At 39.2% G+C, this 12676-nt stretch overlaps 2 long non-coding RNA genes across 8 annotated transcripts; one reads left to right on the top strand and one right to left on the bottom strand.

Moving 5' to 3' along the window:
• Positions 1-4710: 4710 nt before the first annotated feature.
• LOC129417070 (uncharacterized) lies at positions 4711-6647 on the bottom strand. Its single transcript, XR_012370465.1, has 3 exons — positions 6509-6647; positions 5193-5517; positions 4711-5055 (listed from the first exon to the last, which is right to left on the bottom strand). It is a non-coding gene; the product is annotated as an uncharacterized lncRNA (long non-coding RNA).
• Positions 5149-12439, top strand: LOC141365253 (uncharacterized). Of its 7 annotated transcripts, none has more exons than XR_012370459.1 (8): positions 5149-5281; positions 7146-7244; positions 7411-7536; positions 7653-7721; positions 8421-9616; positions 9757-9794; positions 11834-11887; positions 12185-12439. It is a non-coding gene; the product is annotated as an uncharacterized lncRNA (long non-coding RNA). The 7 variants fall into 7 exon arrangements; XR_012370460.1 differs by lacking the exon at positions 5149-5281 and adding an exon at positions 5524-6094 and having other exon boundaries at positions 7150-7244; XR_012370458.1 differs by lacking the exon at positions 5149-5281 and adding an exon at positions 5524-6094.
• Positions 12440-12676: the final 237 nt, after the last annotated feature.

The raw sequence follows: 12676 nt of genomic DNA, 5'->3' as shown, positions 1-12676 counted from the left end.
AACATCATGTTGACCACTTTTGGTGTCACTTGCATGAATATTCTAGAAGGAGTATTTAAAAGAACATTGGATGGAACTGTAAAAAAATCCACCTTTGTGACTGACACACTTTCTGGCGCCTGGTGGTGGCGCTATACCCGGGAGTCACAATAGGCACATCGATGCGATCGGAATCTTCAGACAAACAAACACCCCGCATGGCATCACAATAAGACATTTTTTGCCTTAGATATTAGACACTTCCTGTTTCTTTGATTTCGCCATAAATTTGTCGGCTCGCCATGGCAGAACCGTTCGAGATATCAAAAATCCCTTCGCAATTTAGCAAGTACAATGTCTCGACATCATGTTCACCACTTTTGGTGTCAATCGCATGCATCCTCTAGGAGGAGTATTTAAAAGTTCAACGCATGCATTTTTTAAACAATCCAAAATAGCCGACTTCCTGTTGGGCGGAGCTTAAATGTTAGAGGGCGAAAGTTGTTCGGGTCGATGAGATCTATATGCGTACCAACTCTCGTACATGTGCGTACATTTTTGCCCGATCTGTGCCCCAATGTTTGTTTTTGCATTACAGGGGGCGCTACAGAGCTCCCTTGCCACGCCCATGGTCCAGCCTCTCCCCGGACCTGATGGCCGACGACTCTGACGTCTGTGCCAAATTTCAAGACTTTTCGAGTATGTTTAGGCACCCAAAGTGCCCAAAAGTGTTAAAAAAAAATAATAATAATAATAAAAAAAATAATAAAATATAGCTGCAAGCAGCAATGGCGGGCCCCCGCACGTTTTTTTACCGCTACACGGTGCGTCCGAGAAAACGATGCACGGTGGGCAAGTGCATCAAGTGGGTAAAATATAAGTGGGCTATTTAATGTTGTTTCTGAGCCATTTGGGGACTGTAGGTAAAAGAAACCCCACATTTTAGACAAACAGGGGCACTAGTGAGCCACTTAAGAGACACGCCTATGTCTGACCTTTTTGTCAACACTTAACAGCCGAAAACTCTGATGTGTGTGCCAAATTTAAAGTTCAACTAAGCACGCCAAGAGTCTTAAATATGCCTGAAATTAAAGTAAAGTTTGACGCGTTGCCATGGGAACAGCGTTCGAGAAGTCAAAAATTCCTTCCCAATTTATCATCTACAATGTCTCGGCATCATGTTGACCACTTCTGGTGTCAATCGCATGAATCCCATACGAGGAGTATTTAAAGGTTCACAGCATGTAACTGTCAGCCTTAAATATGTGTAAAAATGAAAGTAAAGTTTGAGGCATTGCCATGGGAACAGCGTTCGAGATATCAAAAATCCCTTCGCAATTTATCATCTACAATGTCTCGGCATCATGGTGACCACTTTTGGTGTCAATCGCATGAAAATCCTAGAAGGAGTATTTAAAAGAACATTGCATGGAACTTTAAAAAAAATCCACCTTTGTGACTGACACACTTCCTGGCGCCTGGTGGTGGCGCTATACCCGAGACTCACAATAGGCACATCGATGCGATCGGAATCTTCAGACGAACAAACACCCCGCATGTCATCACAATAAGACATTTTTTGCCTTAGATATTAGACACTTCCTGTTTCTCTGATTTCGCCATGACTTTGTCGCTTTGCCATGGCAGAACCGTTCGAGATATCAAAAATCCCTTCGCAATTTAGCAAGTACAATGTCTCGACATCATGATCACCACGTTTGGTGTCAATCCCATGAATCCCCTAGAAGGAGTATTCAAAAGTTCACCGTATGCATTTTTGAAACCATCCAAAATGGCCGACTTCCTGTGGGGGGGAGCTAATAGGTTTGATTGTGAAAGTTGTTCGGGTTGATGAGATCTATATACGTACCAACTTTCGTACATGTGCGTACATGTTTGCCCGATTTGTGCACCAATCTTTTTTTTGCATTACAGGGGGCGCTACAGAGCCCTACTGCCACACCCGTGTTCCAGCGTTTGCCCAGTCCTAATGGCCGACGACTTTGAGGTCTGTGCCAAATTCCCGGTGTTTTCGAGCATGTTAAGGCACCCAAAGTGCATGCCAAGTGCTTAAATATCCCTGAAAATGAAAGTAAAGTTTGACGTGTTGCCATGGGAACAGCATTCGAGATATCAAAAATCCCTTCGCAATTTATCATCTACAATGGCTCAGCATCATGTTGACTACTTTTGGTGTCAATTGCATGAAAATCCTAGGAGGAGTATTTAAAAGAACATTGCATGGAACTGTCAAAAAATCCACCTTTAGTGACTGCCACACTTCTTGGTGCCTGTTGGTGGCGCTATACCCGAGACTCACAATAGGCACATTGATGCGATCGGAATCCTTGGCCGAACATACACACTGCGTTTCATCCCAATAAGACATTTTTTGCTTTAGATATTAGACACTTCCTGTTTCTCTGAATTCGCCATAAATTTGTCGCCTTGCCATTACAACACCGTTCGAGATATCAAAAATCCCTTCGCAATTTAGCAAGTCCAATGTCTCAGCATCATGTTCACCACGTTTGGTGTCAATTGTATGAATTCCCTAGGAGAAGTATTTAAAAGTTCATGACTGACACACTTCCTGGCGCCTGGTGGTGGCGCTATACCTGAGACTCACAATAGACACATCGATGCGATCGGAATCTTCAGACGAACAAACGCCCCGCTTGGCATAACAATAAGAATTTTTTTGCCTTAGATATAAGACACTTCCTGTTTCTCTGATTTCGCCACAACTTTGTCGCCTCGCCATGGCAGGACCTTTCGAGATATCAAAAATCCCTTCGCAATTTAGCAAGTACAATGTCTCGACATCATGATCACCACGTTTGGTGTCATTCGCATGAATCCCCTAGGAGGAGTATTTAAAAGTTCACCGCATGCATTTTTTAAACGATGCAAAATAGCCGACTTCCTGTTGGGCGGAGCTTAAATGTTAGAGGGCGAAAGTTGTTCGGGTTGATGAGATCTATAAGCGTACCAATTCTCGTACATGTGCGTAAATTTTTGCCCGATCTGTGCATCAATGGTTTCTTCTGCATTACAGGGGGCGCTACAGAGCCCCTGTGCCACGCCCGTTGTCCAGCCTTTGGTTTTCTGCAATGACGGACGACTCTGACGTCTGTGCCAAATTTCAAGAGTTTTCGAGTATGTTAAGGCACCCAAAATCCCCAAAAGTGTTAAAAAAAATAAAAATAAAAAAAAAAAAAAAAAAAATAATAAATTTGAGCAAAAACAATAGGGCTTCGCACCTTTCGGTGCAGGCCATTCTGGCCTGCTCCTCGGTGCTCGGGCCCTAAAAAAATAATAATCCGAGCAAAAACAATAGGGCTTCGCACCTTTCGGTGCAGGCCATTCTGGCCTGCTCCTCGGTGCTCGGGCCCTAATAACTCCTTGAAGAACAATAGGGTCCTCACACCCCGGTGTGCTCGGGCCCTAACTATCTGAATCTGTCCGAACTCTAACCTTGAGGTCTGGATAGACAAAGTGAGTGTTTATCTGTGTAAAAGTTAAACCATCATTGAAGACTGATGCAGTTGTCATTAAGGCTGATTTTGTCAGACCTACCCCAATGCCTCTACACAGTAGGCTATGCGCCATTTTTCATTTACATGTTTGCATCGTTGTTCGCATCGATGTGCATATACCAATGTAAAATACAATATCAAGGCAAAAGCTGAAAAAATAAAAAGTGGCAGAAAAAACCCTTGTTTGGGGGCCAATCACACCAAATGCGTTTTAAAGATGTGGAAACACAAGGTGCACCTTTATTTGGTCACTTTATAAAAAGCAGTGCAGTGCAGCGCAGCTTTTTATATTGCTAGGCAACCACCGAGGCAGCTGTCCTGTCAATCAAATATTGAAGCGTGAGCGCTCTTTTGCTCTTAACTGTCATATAAGCAGAAACTTTAAAAAGAGGACTCTTGCACTGACTTTGATCGAAGGTGAGAGGTGCATAAACACACAGGAGACAGTAAGTAACTGAAGTATGTTTGTTTCAAATAACTGTAAACATCGGTCCTACAACGGAAGGCCTGCCTCTCCCCATATTCAATTGGACAATGGAAAGACACAAATGACGTCGGGTGCTTTTCTGCTCTTAGCGCTCCTTCAAAAACGCATGTTGCAGTAGGGGGCAAAAATGCAAGGCGTTCAGTGCCATTAAAGGAATAGTCTACTCATTTTCAATATTAAACTATGTTATTACCTTAACTAAGAAGAGTTGATACATCCCTCTATTATCTTAGTGCGTGCACGTAAGCGCTGGAGCGCGCTGCGACACTTCGATAGCATTTAGCTTAGCCCCATTCATTCAATGGTACCAATCAGAGATAAAGTTAGAAGTGACCAAACACATCAACGTTTTTCCTATTTAAGACGAGTAGTTATACGAGCAAGTTTGGTGGTACAAAATAAAACGTAGCGCTTTTCTAAGCAAATTTAAAAGAGGAACTATATTTTATGGCGTAATAGCACTTTTGTGAGTACTTCGACTCGGCGCAGTAACACCCTCGAAGGGGAGCGGACTCGAAGTACTCCCAAAAGTGCTATTACGCCATAAAATATAGTTCCTCTTTTAAATCCGCTTAGAAAAGCGCTACGTTTTATTTTGTACCACCAAAGTTGCTCGTATAACTTCTCGTCTTAAATAGGAAAAACATTGATGTGTTTGGTCACTTCAAACTTTATCTCTGATTGGTACCATTGAATGATAGCTAAATGCTATCGAAGTGTCGCAGCGCGCTCCAGCGCTTACGTGCACGCACTAAGATGATAGAGGGATGTATCAACTCTTCTTAGTTAAGGTAATAACATAGTTTAATATTGAAAATGAGTAGACTATTCCTTTAACAGCGCACATAACGCTCAATGCTGCAGTTAAAAAAGATTTACCTCATAGTAAAGACAACTGGATCTGAAGCGTAATGATGGTCTTCAGAAGGCCTCTCATAGTGGTCTTGATTCAGAGGTTTGAGAAGACTACCAAGCACCAGAGCCAGCTAACAGGTGGACCAAACATCAAGCCAGAATTCTGCATGAGTCAGGTAAGCAGAATAAAAGACGCTGTAAATAAACAATAATAAAAGATGGTCATTAATGACATAATGCTTTCATATGAAAAATTGAAAATTATCTTATTTCTTTCAGAATTTATGTCTTTTTATAATATTGCCAAATGCAACAAATGGAAAAAAGCATACTTTATGACAACCTTAGCAGCAGAACCCATGACTTTCTCCTGGGTAGACGAGAAAAAAAGTTTGGTATCAACACCCATCTAACAATTAAGGTAAAAGATAAAGTTTTATGATCCCTGCATTCAGGTTAGAGTATGGAGTAAGTTGACCGTTCTATGGGTGTTTCTCAAATGCAAGGTTGCATCCTATGGAGGCTGCGTCCATCTTAGACCTGTACTTCTGAGATTTCGAGGTTAGAGTCCACCTCAAAAGCCAGAATGAGATGGTTTAGTTTGATGTCCAAGGCAATGTCATAATGGTTTCCGCTCCAGTGGTCATGGCATGAAAACTTTAAAGAGAAAAGTTGAAAATTAGCAATGCATCACCAAAAAAATCCAATACTGTAGTACAGTGAATAAAATTCATGTATCAACGGTGTTTACAACATGGACAGTTAAACCTTTTGTAATTTAATTAAAACAACAAAAGAGAAAACAAGCAGATTGAGATGTCCTTCGACGATGCTTGATGACGTGGCAGCCGAGACATGCAGCATTCTAGGACGCAGCCTTATTTATTTTTATTTTATATATGTATAATGTACACCCTGACTGAACTTGTATTTCTTATTATTTAAAAAAAATATATTAAAAATAATTTTAAAAGGACGCAGCTGTGCGTTTGAGAAACGACCGGAAACGACTTATATGGCGCGAGGCCATCACGTGACCACAATATTTACCAGAAGACCGTTATTTGCTCGACTCGAGTACCCTCAACTTTTTTGTCGCAAATAACATTATTAATAACCTGTAAATAATAAAATTTTTACACATTACGGTCCTCTTCACGTTGTAATAGTATGTTTTTGGTTTAATAGTCGGCTTTAAGTTAGTTTTTCTGTCAGTTTGATCGTCAAAATCTTGGTAAGTAACGTTATAGCTTGTCATTCCTGGTTTTAATTGTTAGAAATACGAATTAAAGAACAGATATAACTAATATAACTGAAACAATTAATAAATACAATTATCGAACCACTCCAATAAAACAACGTTAACGGTTTTGAGTGGTTTTTAGGAAAAGGTCTGACTGACAATAACGTTATCCGTATAAGGGCCATTTTAACGTAACGTTACAGGGCGGGAAACTGGCTGGTTTATCCCCACCAGTGCGTAACATGTAAAGTTAACGTTACAACGTGGCTTCGGGACTTTGCAGCGGCCTGAATAGCATTGCATTGATAAACGTTAATAAGCTTTTAATCGCGTATAGAACATTAATATAAGACGATAATTCTGTAGATCGACTAACTTACATGCATGCATAACATATTAACTTACCTTGACACTGAAACTGACGTCAGCACTGTTGCTTCACCCGTTGGAACATCCTACTAGTTTAGGGAGTTAAAAATCGAGTTGGAAAAGAACAAAAAATCGTTCTGTGATCGTTCTACACGACACCCAGAAGCTGCAAAAACCGATTGAGGTTACACTCTACTGAATTATCGCAACGTTGAGTGCAGGCAGCCCACACATCTCTCAGATGTGTTTGACTTCATGCTGATCTACGCGCAAACCGATCGTGACATCAAGTACCGCGAGTTCAAACCTTTTTCGGGGCTTTCCCAAAACTCTCGCGGTACTTTGATGTCATACCACGTGCTGTCTGCGCATCTCGGTGTTAAGTCAAACACACCTGAATGTATTTGTTGGCTGCACTCCCTTGCGCTCAGTGATGTAGGTGTAACGAAATAAATGTATTAAATTGATATTATATAAATGAATATTGTTATAAAAATCTTTATAAAATGATTAGCTGTCATTAATAAATTAATATTTGATTTGAAACATCAGTATACGTAAATTTCCCTCAAGTTATGAAATGCCTAAATAAGATAAAAATGGTGAAAATACAACAATGTATATTTGACCAATTTAGCATTTATTAACTTTTGCCTTTTTAAATTGACTTCAGAAAGTTATCTACAGCCACACATCCACTGTATACCAAGTTATGATGATCAATTATGAGAATGCAAAAGGATTTATAGATCATTAAACAAGCAACAAAAAGGTAATGTCTTAATATATTTCTGCTTTTGTTACCTATTCATGTATTTGAATTACATAATTCAAAATCAAATGTTAATAATTATAGGGTTTCAACTGGTTGCAGCTTTACAAAAAATGTAGAATTTGTAGGAGCATGGACAACTGAGTAACAAAGTCATATTATGCAGATGGGTGCTCATGGTGGCCTCCAAATAAATACATGGACACGCTGCTAAAGAGGGTCAGGATGATGGAGATGCAAGAGCCAAAGACAGCACGGACCAAACACCAGGCCAGAATTCTGCATGAGTCAGGTAAGCAGAATCAGTTACACTGTATAAAATCATTAATTAATAGACAGTACAATTAATAACACATTATTTTTCATAGCTGTAAAAAACAAAAGAATGAAACAGTACCTGCATTTTAGTTTCCAGCCTTTTTCACAAAGTTGCCGACAACTGGAAGAATGTCCCAAATTGCTGAAAAAAGAAATTCAGTAAGTCCTTATAAAAGAGACAGTTTAAAAGGTAAAACGGCTTTATTTAACTTCAAAAATACCCCTAAGTCCTTAAAGAACATGCCCACATTTTGGGAATTTAGCTTATTCACCGTATCCCCCAGAGTTAGATAAGTCCATACATACCTTTCTCATCCCTGTGCGTGCTGTAACTCTGTCTGATGCAGCCCCCGCTAGCTTAGCTTAGCACAAAGACTGGAAGTGAATGGCTCCATCTAGCTTACGGCTTCCAAACATGACAAAATAACGCAAACATTTTCCTATTATGTGTTGTGTTGTGATTTGTATAGTCAAATTCACTACCAGTCTTTTGTTCTAAGCTAAGCTAGCGGGGGCTGCGTCAGACAGAGTTACAGCACGCACGGATGTGAGAATGGTATGTATGGACTTATCTAACTCTGGGGGATACTGTGAATAAGCTATATTCCCAAAATGTGGGCGTGTTCCTTTAAAAATCAGCACCCCTAGTTAATTTGGATGCTAAAACCTAAGGCAGGTCTAAGCCTAGGATTTAGTGTGTTTATTTGTAAATGTAAAAAATGCAGCTAACCAATCCCGGCTCCAGTGGGCAGGTTAAAGAGTTTTTTTTATATGAGACAGAAAACAGAAACACATTTTTAATGGCATTTAAAGACAACATACCACTTCATAAAACTACATTTTCTGTTTAATCCATAGATTGAGTAATTTTCACTCTAGAGACCCTGGGGTGACCACCAAGGACGAATGCAAAGTAAGTGACCTACAAAACAAAAAACATTAATATTTTACGACTGTTTCAAGATAAGTACTCTGCATATTTATAGCAATATGCAGATTCTTGAGTAAGAATTTCTCTCAGACAATATAGACTCAGATGGCTTCATGGTTGACCATATTTGTAGTTTAAAGCTCACGTAACACACCGTTTCTGCATTTCTGATGTTAATCTGGAGTACCTATAGAGTAGTATGACATCCTTTATATCTTTGAAGAGTCTTTAGTTTAATCAGATTTATAAAAGAATTATTAGCTTTACCGAATCTTTCCGATAACGTACGAAAAAATGAAGAAGGAGGAGTTATACCGCTGGAGGAGCGAGTACGAGTCATGCAACACTATACAACACTGTTTTAACTGATTCACTACATGTTCGTGTCATTTATATAATATGCACGCGACTATTTCCAACATAAGAAAGAAGTCTTACTTACCACGTGCAACTCGCCATGACCTGGTTGGGAAAATCCACCGCATCAAACACACACGCAAAACTCCGCTGCTACCCCAGATAATAAACTATATCCATTGTTTCCATAAGGCTGGCTTTCTTTTCCTTACATCCAAAAACACACTTCTTCTTTCGTGCCATTGTTGACTTTTGAAATTAAACAAAGCTGAGTGGCGTGATAAGCTGTTAGCAGCTCTAGCGTCTCCCGCTGATTGACGGGTGGGCGGGGTTTTCCGGGGGAAGCCCATATAAAGAAGTGATACGTATCGAAAACCCCTGAAACGTCAGTTAGAACCATAATTGAAAAAAATTAACCGAAACTTGTACGAACCCTGGCGAAGTGCATTCGGCACAGAAATACTCTGTAACACGTCCAGCTGCTGTTTTGACACTTTGCCTACGTTTAGCATGAGGAAACAACTCTATAACTGTGTTAATAAGTCAGAATGCTTGAAATACCATTAAACCCCCCCTTTAACAATTTCTATCATGTTAAAGTTCTCACACAAAAATTGCTAGTCTAAGAATTCTACAAGAAACCTTGTTCCCCACAAAGGCTTGATGGGTTGTGCAACTTACCTGCTTCCCTTTACCGCTCCAGTGAGTGTCTCTAAGGTAGATCCTAATGCAGATGGATGGAATGTTGATCCGCCTAACATGCAAGGTAAAAGAGCATTTGATAGCATAGTGGATTAACAAATAGCTTTTTATCATTTTCACAGCATTTTCAAAAACAACATAACACTTGCTATTACATTGTTATATATTACATGACAATGTCTAACTCTGATCCATACAAAACAGATTTTCTGTACCGAGAACTTTGGATGACCATCAAGACAGTAAGTTTTCAAAAATCTAGTAACCATTTAAGGATTGTTTTTCTTTTAGTTGATTTAAATAATACCCTAAAGTCCTCCGTTCATCTTCGGAAACACAGTTTAAGATATTTTAGATGTGGTCCGAGAGCTTGCTGACCCTCCATTAAAAATGTATGTACGATATACTGTTCATGTCCAGTTAGGTAATAAAAACATCATCAAATAGTTCATGTGACATCAGTGGGTCAGTTAGAATTTGTTGAAACATCAAAAATACACTTAGGTCCAAAAATAACGACTTTATTCGGCATTGTCTTCTCTTTCAGGTCTGTTGTGAACCGTGTGCATGACACTGCTGCCGTACAACGCTGCTGGCGTGTTATCTGGTGCACCCAAGCTTTTTTTTAGTTTACAGTCTGAGGGAGACGCTGTAAACAAAACAATCTTCGCAAACATTTGAGGATAACACGTCAGCAGCGCCACTGTGCACGCGCATTCGCAACAGACCCGGAAGAGAAGACAATGCTGAATAAATCGTTATTTTTGGACCAAAATGTATTAATGATGCTTCAACAAATTCTAACTGAGCCACTGATGTCACATGGACTACTTTGATGATGTTTTAATTTACTTTCTGGAAATGAGACAGTATACAGCCCATACATTTTATGGAGGGTCAGAAAGCTCTTGGACTAAATCTAAAACATCTTACACTGTGTTCCGAAGATGAATGGAGGTCTTACAGGTTTGGAACAACATGAGGGTGAGTCATTAATTACATTATTTTCATTTTTGAGTGAACTATCCCTTTAAATGGAAAACACCACCGCTTTCCAAAATGTTACTATGTTTTTACCTTAGACGAATTAATACATACCCATCTTTTTTCAATGCGTGCACTTAATCTTTGTACAGCGCGTTGTGAATGTGTTAGCATTTAGCCTAGCCCCATTCATTCCTTAGGATCCAAACAGGGATGAATTTAGAAGCCACCCAACCCTTTCATGTTTTCCCTATTTAAAGACTGTTACATAAGTAGTTACACGAGTAAGTATGGTGGCACAAAATAAAACATGGCAATTTTTTAAACGGTTAAAAATGAGAACTATATTGTATGGCAAAAGAGCACTAAGTTTGCAGCACTTCGACCTCGGCACACAGTAACATCATCACTCCTGATTACTCCACCTCTCGCTCAAACTCAAAAGAGGGGGAGTAGTCAGCAGTGATGATGTTACTGGGCTCTGAGGAATGAATGGGGCTAGGCTAAATGCTAACACATTCACGACGCGCTGTACAAATATTAAGTGCATGCATTGATAAAAGATAGAGATATATATTGATTTATCTAAGTTGAGGTAAGAACATAGTAAAATATTGAAAAACTGTGGTGTTTTCCTTTAAAAGCAGCACCCCTATTTATTTTGGGTGCTAAAAATATTTGCCACAGACAGTTTAAGGTCTTATGCTGCATTCACACCGCCAACAACCTAGTCACTGTGTGTCAGCCATTTCTTTTAATGAGTTTATCAGAAGGCGTTCCCAATTCTGGTTGTCCTAGTAAAAACTACAAACAAATGAGTAACAATCCTCTCAGTAAATGACAAAAGAGTGATGACATGAACTTCACTGCTTCACTCTCATTGGTAGTTGCTCCCAAAAGTCCTTCATCAAGTTGAACTTTCCTCAACGTTGTGGCATAGCTGGACATGCCCACTTCCTGTTGTCGATGGTCACAGTTGCTCATGTTGCTGAATGGGGCAAAGCTTCCATTGGAATGAACGAGATTGTGTTGCTAGTCGCTGGCAGTGTACAAGCAGCATTAGTGTGTGTCTTTAAAAATATATCAAATGCAAATTACCTGATCTAACATTCCCAGCTACAGAGGGCATCCTTTATTCAGTCCCTAATGCAGATGGTTGGAGTGTTGATCCACCTAACATGAGGGGTAAAAGAGCGTTTGTTAGCATAATGAGAAAGAAAACAAAAACACATTATTAGTGGCATTTAAAGACATAACTTAACACTTGTTAATACTACATTTTCTGTTCAATCCATAGAGCACTCGTTTTGAGTCCTGAGACCCTGGGGTGACCACCGTGTACACATACAGAGTAAGTTACCTAAAAAAAAAAACAATAATAATATTTATTTATAAAAAGTTCTTATAAAAAAGCATCATTATTTACTCAGATGAAGTGTTACCTTACCAACATGTTTAAGGAAGGTGCAGGTCTGATGATCCATCCAACATAAAAAAAACAGTAAATTTATACTTAGTTACATCTGTTGTAAAACAGACAAATGCAGTTATAAGAATTTTACCTAAACTACACACCTATTTGATTCTTAAGTTTAAATAAATCATTTTAAAAGCTACACTCCTAATTCATTTATCTTTGGTATTGCAGCTGCAAAAAGGCAGTCTTGACGGTTCTAGGATAAATGCAAATAAAGACTAACCACCTGACTTCAGCGGTCCAGTCTCTTGTGGGAAGCAGGTGTTTGTTACCCCAAATACGGATGAAGAGTGACGAAGAGGATGATGACTTTTTTCTCAAACATCTGCTGAAGATCTTGACAGGCTGGAGACAAAATTAACAGACTGAGGGTTTATACAAAGAATCTTACTCAGCCAATATTAAAGATAAGATATTTTTACAAAATGTTCTTTTCATTGTTTAGGATGATTTTATGTAGAAAACAATACATCACAAAAAAGACTTTAGCTGGGTTTTTACAGGCAGTGCCTTACACACACACTAACCACAATTATAAACGCAACACTAACACAGATTTAGACAGATTTGTGAATAATATTTGAGAGAAATAGGCCTTTTGGGGACATAGAAAATATTTAAGTTCAGCTCATGAAATAAAAAAAAATGGGGGCAAAAACAATT

The sequence above is a fragment of the Misgurnus anguillicaudatus genome, chromosome 7, assembly GCF_027580225.2.
Source record: "Misgurnus anguillicaudatus chromosome 7, ASM2758022v2, whole genome shotgun sequence".
NCBI lineage: Eukaryota > Metazoa > Chordata > Actinopteri > Cypriniformes > Cobitidae > Misgurnus > Misgurnus anguillicaudatus.
Note: the sequence above shows the minus strand (reverse complement) of the source record. Positions and strands in the feature narration are given on the sequence as shown.